Raw genomic sequence first — 12,707 nt, forward strand, 5'->3', positions numbered from 1 at the left:
ATGACACATTCTCCATAATATGAAACATGGATATAAAATTGATAGAATTTGTCACATGAGATGAGAAGAGGGACTGGGAAGGATGAAGTTCTTGTTGTCAAAGTTGAGGACTGGAGTTTGGATCTCCATAACCTACAAAGAAACTGGGCAGCATGATGGCTACCTATAATCCCAGCACCCTGGAGACAAAGATTGAGGATCCATGAGCTATACTGGCTAGCTACACTAGTCAGAGATGTCAAGTGCTGGGTTCAGTGAGAGGTCTTGGCTAATTAAATAGAGAGTCATAGAGGGAGAGCCTGATGTCAACTTCAGGCATTCACATATAGGAAGATGGCACCTGCATCCACTTGTACTCACGCACATGTGAACATGTATACACACATGTAGGCATGTCACATATGCATATACATTCAAGAAGGAGAACACGAGATGGTTCTCAAAATGCTTCCATTTCTTGCAGACTTCCTCTTGGGCTCAGAAAAGTACTACTTTGCTTTGTGATTTGCAGGGTCCCCAGTATCTACCAATATTTCCACAGTTTCCACAGTGTCCTCTTTAGAGACCTTTAGCGCTCTCCTTCATGTTCCCAGAGGTTTTTTATAAAAATCAGTGGAAAATAGCCAAGGCCCAAGGTTGGTGCATCTACAGAGAAGGTTGGGATAAAGACAATGAGAAGACCCTGAAGAGTTACCAGGAGACAGAGCTGCGGAACACAGGTGATGGAGCCAAGAAGTCTACATCTAGAGACAAAGCCAGTGGGAAAAGAACGTGCTTGAGGTCTGGAGGATAGAGTGAGATTCTCCAACCTCATGCAGCAGAGGACAAAACAAGTGAGACGGGTAGAAGAAATCTTGACGAAGAGTCAGAAAGAAAAAGGAGTCTCTGGAGATTCAGATGTCAGGTGTTTGAGATCCAGAAAAACTGGAGCCACTGTGGACAGTGGACCTAAGCCAAGAGTAACTTGGGGTGCCAAGAAAGACACAAAAGTTCCAAAGAAGGATGAAGACATTGTATATACCATGAAATTAAAGAAGTGACACGAATAGTAAAAATATGTAGCAAAGGCATTTAAGAAGGAAAAATAAATTTAGCTTAATGATACTTCACCGCCAGTGTAAAGGCAAACTGTAATATAACACTGCCCATGTTTAAGGAAGGAAACTTTGAGCTTTTGTGGTTATGTTCTTCTCAATGTACAATGGATATCATGAAGGTGGCCACCGAGGATCTCAGAGCAATAGGGATCTAAAAGTTTGGGGATGGGCAGGCAGAAGTGTGGTCCTCTGTCCTGCACAATGAAGCTCTGAAGTTTACTGAAAAAAAAAAAAAAGATTGGATGAGGCAAACTAGTAGGAGGAAAAGGGTCCTGAGAGCAGGCAGAAGAGTCAGAGACAACACTACTCCCACTGTTAGGAGTCTCGCAGACATCTAAAGCTAAACAACCACAGCATGTCTGCAGAGGACCTAGCACAGACTCATGCAGATTCTATGATTGCTGCCTCAGTCTTTGTGAGCCCTGTAAGCCCTGTGAGCCCTGCTTAGTTGATTTCTGTCAGCTGTGTTCTCCTGGTGTCCTTGACCCCTCTGGATCCTAGAATTCTTCCTCCCCCTTGTCCATGGGATTCCCTGAACTTCATGGGAGAGGAACCTGATAAAGATCTCAAATTTGGGCTCTCTCTCCACTTAATGTTTGACTGTGGGTGTCTGTATCTGTTCCCGTCAGCTGCTGGTGGAAACCTCTCTGGTGAAGACTGGGCTAGACAGCATGGTGAAATTTAAGAGATGCTCTAAGAACTTTTATATGTCAGACACAGTCTCACTTATCTCTTAGTTCCAGTCTGGAGCAGTCACCATGTCCTAAACCATAGCCTTCTTCTTGGCCTGTTGATTCTGAGGCATGAGGAACCCAAAGAGTCAGGGAGGAAGTTTCAATTCTTAGATCAGTGGGACCATTGCTGAGTCCTGGTACCTTTTTAGTTTCTAGTTTTTATAGAACTCAGACTTCTGGACCATAAGAGCATCAAGCTGGTGGAAAGGAAGTCTACAGGGTTAACAACCAATAGTGAATTTTCATGTCCACATTTTTGCTTCTGTATCTCTGAATCCTGGATCACAAAGGAAGAGTAGCATGTGTGAGATCTGACTCACAGTACACACGATCTTCCGTGAGCCCTGCAAGTCTTGGAAAGCATTGAACTATAACTATGTCTTTAAGGACCCTGTTACTACTCTTTAAAGGCAGCTTCTGCAAGTCAGTGAGGAGTAGCATTAAGACCAGTGAATTCCTGGAGCATGAGCCTGAAGCTCATACACCTTTGGTTGGGAGTGAACATCTTGGTTAAAAGCAATACTGTGGAAAACCACAATAAGGATAAGACATCATTGTAATATGTTATGAAGCACCCCAGAAGCCTTACATGTAAGAAGGAGAATCTACACCTACTTTAGTTAAGAACAAAATGTTTCCTAGTCCATGATTGAAGTAAGCCAATGGTTTTGATATCTGGCTGATTTTTAATATCAGGCTTTTTGGTGCTCATTTCTGCTTACAGATGACCGGGAAGTCAATGATGGTTATAGTAGATCAGACTTGGTGGATGGGAGTCATGCCATGACCATATAGGGGGCTTGTTTTTTCCATCTACTTATTATGGAAGACTCATGTATGGGGTACAAGTCTCCTAGAACATGTGGTTCAAATATGGTTTAGCATTTTCAGTAAAAACATGGTATTAAAAACTTGAATCTTTCAAAGAGTTGATTTTTTTAAACTCCTTTCTTGATGCAAGTTTATTCTGTCCCATGACCTTCATCCTCAGTTAGGCATCCACACTTCTACTACCTTCTGAGTAAGAACTCTAGTCTAGAATAAGGATGCTGTTTCAGTTCCCTGTATGTGGGACAGAATGTGAATTGTGTACCAGGTTCAATATGCACCTGGGTCATGGAAGAGGCTTTATGATATTATTCAAGTGAATGAATGCAACAGATATGGGTACCTACCAGAAGCAAAGAGCAGATCATGTTACTCTTCAGTCACACCCATCAGGTATCATTTGGCTCTGCCTGTTAAAAGGGAACATTCCCTGGTTGGTGTAGCACTTGAAGAACCACACAGCTCTCTCCATGATTTCATGACATGCTTTGGTAGTTCTGTCTCCCAAGAAAAGAGGAATCTGCTGGGCTCCTTTCTCCCCCAAGAGAACCAGTTCTGGCTTCCTTGTATTGTGCCTACTGAGTATGGCAAGGTAAATTTAGTACAGAGATTAAGATTGTGGGCTCTGGAAACAGGCAGAACTGGCTAGAGTCACTGTCCCAGTAGAGACAAAACTAGCTCTGTTCCCACCCACTGGAACTATACTTGTCTTCCTCCTGCTATTGAACGTGCCAAGCACATTTTATCCCCAGGTCTTTGTATCAGCTATGTTCTCTATTGAGGCCGCTTTTCCTACAGCCAAGTTCCCCTCAGAATTCAAATATGGTCCATTAACTTTTTGAAGGAATTTCCTGACCACACCTTGCCAGGTGGAGGGCTCACTGCCTATGAAAGCCTCTCCTTGTTCTATGCTTTATCTTCTTCAAGCATATCTCACCTTGTTCATGTGTGTATGAGAAATCCCCAGGCAAAGGGAGAGTTTATTTTACCACATTGTTCATGTCTACAGTCCAGATAGAGAGTGCAGTCCTGTACTGTACTACAATACAGGTGGAGAAGTCATGGCAGACGGAACTTGAAGCAGCTTGTTAAGAGCCAGGCGTATTCAGAGCTGTCTCAGAGGCCCTGTTGAAAAGACCAAGGGAACCTAGTTCTGTGTCCTTGCCCAGGGGTAGACACGGCAAGGTCCAATCTGAGGCAGGGGCAGGGCCTTGGTTTTGGTTCTGTGGAATTTGGCTTGTCCTATCTGAAGAGACTGCCAAGGTCATTGTGTGCTCAGTTTGTGATGTACCTGACAGACAAGGAACTTGTGTTTCCCTCGTACATTAGCTTCCTGCTGAATGCATCCCATTGTTTGCCGGCTTTTTACTGACTCTCTCCCACTTTTTTTCCATTTGAGAACTATGCATAAGTTGTACTTCTTAATAAACTTGCTTGGTGTAAGCCATCAGCGTGTCCAGACCTCCCGAGCCCACCTTTCCTATTTTCTTTATTTTGGATTTCTGGTCCTTTCTCCGTAGGACTGTCACTGAAGATTGACCTGTTGGTTGAGGTTAGCAGCTGGTTAACCTAGAGGGACATGAATGCTGTTTGGCTCAGGTTCTTCTTCCTTTTTATTCAATCCAGGATCTCAGTCCATGATAAGGTTTCATTCATATTTAACATGGGTTTTCCTATCTCAAACTAATCTAGGAACTTTCTCATGGACATATTCAGATCCTGTCAAATTGACAATATTAACCTCACAGTAACCAACAGGATACTGTGCAGAGACACCATGTGACTTCTGATATTGTTCCCCGAGTGTTCATCTGGTTCTTCTGAATACTCCATCTTGGGACCCAGCTGTCATGTTGGCAGTAGCTGAGGGGAGAGGCTCAAGTAGGTCTTCCAGTCAGTAGTCCCAGCTGAGGGCTAGCTTTCATGTTTCCTCCACTGGATACTAGACACATGAGAAGAAGCTTCCAGATCACTTCTAATTGCCACACAATGTGTCATACCCTACTATTGGGACTCTTCCCAGTTAAAGCCTCCAATATCACGGAGCTGAGTTGATCGAAAGACTCTATGAGCATAGTGCTGTGATTATGGTTTGATACCTGATGGAGGAAGGTCATTGGTTAAATAAAAAGAAACTGCTTGAACCTCATTGGTTAGAAGATAGGTGGGAGGAGTAAACAGAACAGAACGCTGGGAGGAAGAGGAAGTGAGCTCAGACTCCACAGCTCTCCTCTCTGGAGCAGACGCCTCAGAGAGACGCCATGCCTCGCTCCCGGGCAGATGCACGTGATGAAGCAAGCCGCCAGGTCAGACATGCTGAATCTTTCCCAGTAAGACCGGTGCTCACAGTTTATTAGAGATGGGTTGATTGGGATATCAGAATTAGCCAGTAAGGGCTAGAGCTAAAGGGCCAAGCAGTGATTAAATGAATACAGTGTCCATGTAATTATTTAGGGTAAAGCTAGCCGTGCAGGCGGCTGGGGTGTTGGGGACGCAGCCCCGCCACCCTTATTACTACAGATACCTGCCAGACTAGTATTGTTTTGTGATGTAGCATGGGTAGCCAGAACATATCTTAAAAACGTCAGGAGCCTGGCAGCCTCCACTTTCTCACTCCGTGTAGTGAATCACCCTCTGTAATAGGCGAAGGGTCAGCGCTGCTGTGGCCCATGGGCAGAATCATCTTGGAAGACCGGCATGAAACCAAAAGAGGTGTCCATATATGATGACCTGGGAGTGAGACCAGTGACTCAAAAACTGAAGACTGGTCCAAAAACTTCAAGCTTCTGCAGTCCCAGCTTCAGGTGAAGAAGGTAGCTCTCACTCAAGCGAAGAGCCAAGGAAAAAAATCAAAGTACAGTCCTTGCCCCGGTCATTGACCTAAAGCGAGGAGGCTCCTCAGATGACTGGCAGATTATAGACATGCCACCTTAGGTAGCAGCCAGGCTGAAGGACCCTGTTACCCGTGGGTTTTCGGCAGGGGAAGTTCTGATCCCCTTAGCTGATGAGTATGATCCCATGTTTCCTAATGATTATGAGAAGGTAGGGAAACGCCAGGGAGAAGAGCACCAGAGGCACCAGGAGCTGGAATGACAGAAGGAAATAGAAGAAAAAGAGGCGTAAAGACAGGCGTGAAGCCAGCGGGTTTTCAAGACGACCAGACCCAGATTCTGATGAAGATGAAGATTATGAGTGAGGGCGAAGGAAAAGAAGTATGGGAGGAGCTGCCATAGCCCCACCTACTTCTCTTGTAGAGAAAGACAAGAAATTACCCCGAGATTTTCCTTACGAAGAGGATTCAAGACCTTGATCACAGTCTTCCAAAGCTGCTAGTCCTCCCCCAGTGTACGGGGAGCCGGATGGACCAAGATTTCCAACTGGTCCCAGCAACTCCTTCCTTGCCAAGTGGCTCATAAGATCACGCAGAAGTACGGCTTCTGGGAAGGCCAGGGGCTGGGGAACCAAGAGCAAGGGCTGAGTATTGCATTGTTGGTGCAGAAGACCAGCAAGCGGGCAGCAAGATCACTGTGGGTGATGCAACAGAGAAGGGTGAGTCTCAAGATGCATCCAAGAAGGCAGATTCAAATCCATTAACTGAAATACTTAAGTGTCCTGCTGACGAACATGGTTGGTGCAGGAGAGGTCGATGAAGACCTGGAAGTTGAAACCAAGGAAGAATGTGAAAAATACAGCAAAGTTGGGAAATGTGTGATATTTGAGATTCCTGGTGCCCCTGATGATGAAGCAGTACAGGTATTTTAAGAATTTGAGAGAGTTGAATCAGCAATTAAAGCTGTTGTGGATCTGAATGGGAGGTATTTTGGTGGATGAGTGGTTAAAGCATGTTTCTACAATTTGGATAAATTCGGGGTCTTGGATCTGGCGGAACAAATTTGATTGTAACCTAAAGTCACCTCCATGATCCTTACACAAGCTGCAGATTGAACAATGACACAGGCATCAGCCTCCATGGCTGTTGGACACTGAGACTCCTGGATGGACTTCTAAGATATATGTTGATGGATCCTTTTTTTTATCTTGTGTGTCTTTTTTTTTAATATAGTATAAAAATACTTCAAAAAAGAAAGAAAAAAGATGACATGATAGGCGATTTCGTTATGGGGTGAAGACCTGTGAGGTGAGATCAAGGCAGGAGAGGGAACAGAGTTGCTGATAGCCCTTTTGTCCTCTTTCTAGGTGCAAACGTCACACTCTAGCTGTGGTTTTCTGCTGGAGTCTTTGTCATTTGGGAAGTCAGTTGTTTTTGAAACAGTCCCCCAACTGATACACACCGCTGGTAGTTTGCCAGGAGAGAGAAACAGTCACAGCTTGCAGGACAATTGAATTCAGCGTTAGCAAAATATAATATCTGCCTCCCAGCAGAGCTGACTGCCCTGGAAATACCTGGGTGGTCCAATTCAAGTTCACTTTGCTGTCTCTTGGCGTGTCCACCTGTGACACGCAGCTGCCATGTCTGCGACCGTGCAGTCATGTTCCCACCACCTTAGTGTGTTGAAATCCCCAAACCTCTGCTGCGATTCTCCAATCTTGATTTTCCCAAGTACCAGTGAATAGTCTTTCCAGCCAAGAGATAGAAATGAAGCCTGAAGCGAACAAAACGTTCACTTCTGTGGGCTTTAAAGAACGCCACGAATTCAATTGAAATCGCTCAGCACCATAATAAACGCTTACCGTGTGCTGTTATTTTGCACATCAGGTGGTAAAACAGTGACTGTGGAGAGATCACTTACAGTAAGACCCGCCCTCCCTCCAGTAATTCTAGAGCAGCAGATGAGCTAATACATATGTAACACTTGCTAATGACATTTGCAGTCTTGGAGAGTGCACCTCCCCTGCCTTCACACAAACAAAGCACAATCATCCGATATTACACAGTGAATGTTTCTTTGAGCCCAGAGTCTCAACATGCAGCCCAACCAGGCCATCCTCCTGCTTCAGCCTTCAGAGTGCTAGGATTATAGGAGTGTGCTGCCGTGCCTGGAGGACAGAGCATATTCCTCACTTTATTGCCAATCAGGAGGCATTCATAATGAGCCCTTTATTATACAATCCTGTGGGAGCAGGTCATGGTGACAGACAAGCCTCAGTATCTTGGTAACCTCCACCAGATGCGTTCTGTGGGCCTCAGTTTTTGCAATTGCTAGGTGAAGTACAGGTGGTACTTTCTCTTGTCAGTTAGCATCAGGATTAAATAGTTTGAGTAAATGCCTGGTATGTAGAGTTTTCCTGGACCTTTTGTTCACTTTGTGTGTGTGTCTTAGTAAGGAGAACAGTTCAGTGTATGCAAGTGACTTTTAACAGAATTTGCTTGCTCCAGAGGCACATGCATTTTATTGTTAAGATGGATATGGGGCAGAACTTAACTGGCTGGTCTCAAAACCAGCATAGAACTAAACACTTCAGGCCAGGAGGCTTGAGCTTATTCCCTTGAATAGAAAGAGCTCCAGGCTGCAGAGAAGACTAAAGGATTCTCACTAGGTTTCTTTGGCTGAGGCAGGCTCTTTCACTGGTTGGGGATCTACTCAGAGGTGGGCAGTTCCTGTCACTAGAGGAAGATGGGATACTTGGGTGTCTGAGAGCTTAGGAGCAGAAGTGGTGAGACATGGCATTCTGCCCTGCAGGGAAGCCACTGGCCACATTGGCAGAGCCCCTGAACATAGTCTGGGAGGCCCCTTTGGGATTGGCAATCTCTGGAGGGGAATGCCAACAGCCGGGTCTTTCGTTATCTTGTAGCAACGGTCTCTGATCCTCTCAGTGTTTGGACTTCATTAGTCAGGAAGGCAATTTTGGCAATACTAGTTTGGTAGCTGCCAGCATTCTTACAAAGCCCAAGCAATTGCTTTCAAGAATTCTCAATATAACATTAAAATATAATTTTTACCTATTTTTAGATCATAGACATACTATTTCTACAATGTCATTTACTCACAAGGAGAACAGGACAGTGAAAGAGCCTTAGCAGTTTTTGTCATTAACCCCCTGCCTTCTCTACCTTCCAAGAGTAGTTGGAAATGGAGAGGTTTGGATCTATTAGGTAGTATAATTTTTAAGGGTTTTAATCTGTATCTATTTTATTTTTAAATTTGATAGTTTCAGGCACATTTACGTATATAATAGATTCTAGTCATTTTCAACTCTCATTTCACTGTCTTATTACCCGCTCCCCAAAGCCCCCTCTTTTTCCAAAAGACAGACCCTCCTCCTACTTTCATATCTTCTTTTTGTGTGCGATCCACTAGTTTAACAGTATTGTAATCCTTTGGTATTGGGATTGCAAGCAAGGGTTGCTTGTGTGAGCCTGGGGTTATTTATACTGAAGCATGGGCAACCTTATCAGTGGCTACACCTTTGAAGAAAGTGATCCTCTACAGAAACCATCGACTTCCAGGAGCCCCTCAGAGAGGGCTGGGGCCTTAGGGTACCTTCAGGAATCATGAGATGTGGACAGGCCCATTCTTGTGCAGGTCGTCTGCGGGTAAGCAAGGCCCAGGCTGTGTCTAGAAGAGTCTTTCTGCAGTGTGCCTCTCCATCCTCCAGCTCTTAGTGCCTTTGGGACACAGAGATCGCAAGGGGTGATGCGAGGTTGAGTGGTTTAGATGGTTTCTGTGTTATGATTCGTGGCTATTATAGGGTTTTACCTGGGTCCCCACTTTCACCGTTGGCATCAGGTCATATCCTCCTTCCTTTCCTAGCACAGGGTAGACCCATGACCAGGGTGAGCCAACTGGAGTAGCACAACCATTGTCTAAATCAGAAAAAATGTTTCGGTTGAAAAGAGACGGCACTGGGAATGATGGAAGCAGCGCATAGCCTCTTTGGAGGAGAGAAGACCCAATCTTGATGTTTCAGACTAGGAGTTTGGGACTGGAGGTGATTTCAACATCATTCAAGAATCAGGAATCACCGAGGAAGGTATATGACAACATGAGAGACATAGCCATTCAGGACAAATAATTGGGAATTTCTCCAGAGATGAGAATTTTACCTCCAAAAATGCATGGAAATGAAGCAGGTTATGCTGTAGAAATACAGCACCACAAACAAGTCTAAGTTCAAGGCAACCTTCCCTCTCTCTTTCTGACTCTCTCTGTGCAAGTGTATGTGAATGCATGTATGTACACGTATATGTGGAGACCAGAGATCATCCTGAGGGTATTGTCCCTCAGGTGCCACCTACCTTGTTATTTATTTATTTGTTTTTCATACAGGATCTCTCCCTGGTCTGGAATTCACCAATTAGGGTAGCCTACCAGGCCACAGAGCCCAAGGGATCCTCTTGTCTCAGCCTCCTGGGTGTTGAGATTACAAGCATGAGCCACCATGCCTGGCTTTTATGTGGGTTCTAGGATCACAACCAGAGTCTCATACTTGTATACAAAGCACTTTCTGAGCCATCTTCCTAGGACCCAATGCTACCTGCCATCTTGGGTTACAGAGATTCTCTTCTTATCATTGTTTCCCGAGTCCCCAATGCCAATGGGGGCTGATGGCAGCCCTGGGTCTTCTTTACAACAAATGTCTTTTCTTTTTCTTGCCTTATTGCACTGTCCAGATGAACAGGAAAGTGTTGAATGAAAGCAGTGGTTTGACATTCTCAACCCTAGGGGATTTCCAATTTTTCCATGTTAAGTGTGAGGTGAGGTTTGATATAAACTTTTTTTGGCTTATCGATTGAATAAGGACAACCTTATCCATTGTTTTCTAGGAGTATTTACCATGAACAGGTAGTGAATTTTGTAAGATACTGTTAAAGAAGCCTGGCTGCATCATTCAAGGTTTTAGAAAGTGCTCCTATTTTCTTCTCTAGATGAATATGTGCAGGATTAGTATTGATACAGAGTTGGAAAGAGATTAAGAATGGAGCAGATATTGTACCTTTTGAACATATAAATTTGGAGAACTCATCTACCCAAATAAGAATACAATGTAATTGGTCTATTCATAAGGTAATTGTATTTTTTGTTTGTTTTTTTAAGCAGCCCATGGACTGGGAGATGACAGTAAAGTACCCGCCTTGAAAACATGAGGACCAGTGCTGAACCCCAGAACCCAAGCAAAGAAAGCCATGTAATGTGGCATATGCTTGTAATCCAGGGACAGACACAGGAGGATTTGAGCCCCAGGGTTCGGTAAGAGACCAAATCACAAAATCTGAAGTGGATAGCACCAAGGAAGAGCTCCTGAAGTTGTCCCCTGATCTCCACATGTGTATCACCCGCACATACATGTGAGCACTCTCCCCACCCCACCACAAGCTATTTGTGGTACATAAACAAGTGGTGTGGTTTCACAGTAAGGTTTACAGCAGGAGGTGAATGGCAGCCATTCATGTGTCCCTATGAGCATTCAAGGTTATGGCCACCCAGCTTGGATGGCTCTTGCCATTGTGCCATGACAGTTCCAGGTTACAGAATTTGATTATCTGATATGAGGGAAAAACCTGGTCATATCGGGTTCCGTATGATGGATACTCTGGTGGGGGTAAGACTAACCACAGAAAAGAGTTTCTTTTGCTGGTTGTGGCTATGTGAGCAGTAGATGTTGTAGCAGGTATAGGAGGTGTAGCTTAAACCCCTAGATCCCACATTCTTGAAGCTTCTTTTTATTAGCTGTTAAGCTAAAAGCTGAGCCTCACAACACTACCATTGAAGGTAGGAAATGCTCTGGGTCCTGCTAAACTTCCCCACGATCTGCTGTGTTATGTTTGGAGGCTGCATTTCAGAACGAGTCCGGGGTGATGATAAATGATCCTTTGGTGCCAATAAAAGGTGGCAGTTGAGGATGCCAGGTTACTATAGAAACACCAGGGGAATAGAAAGGCAAGACGGATACCACACTGAGAAGAAATCGCTTTTTAAAATGATACCTACATGCCACATGAAACAGTTTCCTTTTATTAAATTCACAGACAATTGGGAAGAATGTTCCCGACACACAAGATGTCAGTAACCTAGAAATGTGGTTAGGTATTTATGAAGGTAAAATTCCTTACAGACATTCTTCTGAAAAATGTAGAGACTTCTTAAGCTGCAGTAGATAAGCAGCTAATGCCTAAGCAGAGAGCTAGATGTCATGATGAGCACTTGGTTTATTAATATGTAATGCAGATGTTAGCCTTAAAAAGAAAACAGTTGCGGCCAGTAGTGCCCCTGGTGGCTAAGTCATGAGGTTTCATGTCACCTACACCCATATGGCTACCTGCATTGCCTCCCACAAAGATCATGAGTCTGCTGGGACTTCAGTTTCCTAGTTTACGTAGTGGATTGATATATATTTCTGAGCTGTTATGAGGATTAGACACGTGTGATAGTTAATCACAATTGCCAACCTGATGAAATCTAGAATTGCCTGAAGAAAGACTTCCCGACATGCCTGTGGCAGGTTATCTTGATTAGGGTCATTGAGGTAAAGACCCACCCAACATAGGTGGCACTATTTCCAACATGGGATCCTGAACTGAACAAAAAGGAGAAGATGACCTGAATGGTTGCCTGTTTCTGACTGTCCACGCGTTATGATGAGTTGCTCCAGATTCCTACCGCCGTGGTCCCCCCGCATAATGGATAGCAATCTTGAATGGTGAGACAAAACAAACCCTTTATCCCTGAGTTGCTTTAATCAGGACATATATTAGATATTATATATGTTATATATTATTATATATAGTATATCATGATACTAGGAAAAGAAGTTAAGAAAGCATGGCTCAGTGCAGAGCTTGGCTGCGTTGACAATAAACAAACTCAAAGACAACCACTGATTCCTGGGGCATGGTTATGTGTTAGAACTCCATGTCTAGCCTAGTGAATTATGAGGGAAATGGGGGGGACACAGCTTCCCTTTAACACATTAACTTGTAGTACTTGTGAAGCTGGCTCAGCACAAATGCTGCAGAAACACTGGGGGAATGCAGTTGAAGGACCAGTGAACTTGGCGCATAAACCCCAAGCAGAGGTTAACAATGATGCAGATGTTGCTTGTGGCCTGCGATCCTGTGGTGGAGCAATACCAACATAGATGGTCCAGG

General features: G+C 44.3%; 1 pseudogene; it reads left to right on the forward strand.

Moving 5' to 3' along the window:
- The first annotated feature begins 5,356 nt into the window (after positions 1-5,356).
- LOC142858134 (splicing factor 45 pseudogene) lies at positions 5,357-6,520 on the forward strand (annotated as a pseudogene).
- Positions 6,521-12,707: the final 6,187 nt, after the last annotated feature.

Source organism: Microtus pennsylvanicus, chromosome 10 (genome assembly GCF_037038515.1).
Source record: "Microtus pennsylvanicus isolate mMicPen1 chromosome 10, mMicPen1.hap1, whole genome shotgun sequence".
Taxonomy (NCBI): Eukaryota; Metazoa; Chordata; class Mammalia; order Rodentia; family Cricetidae; genus Microtus; species Microtus pennsylvanicus.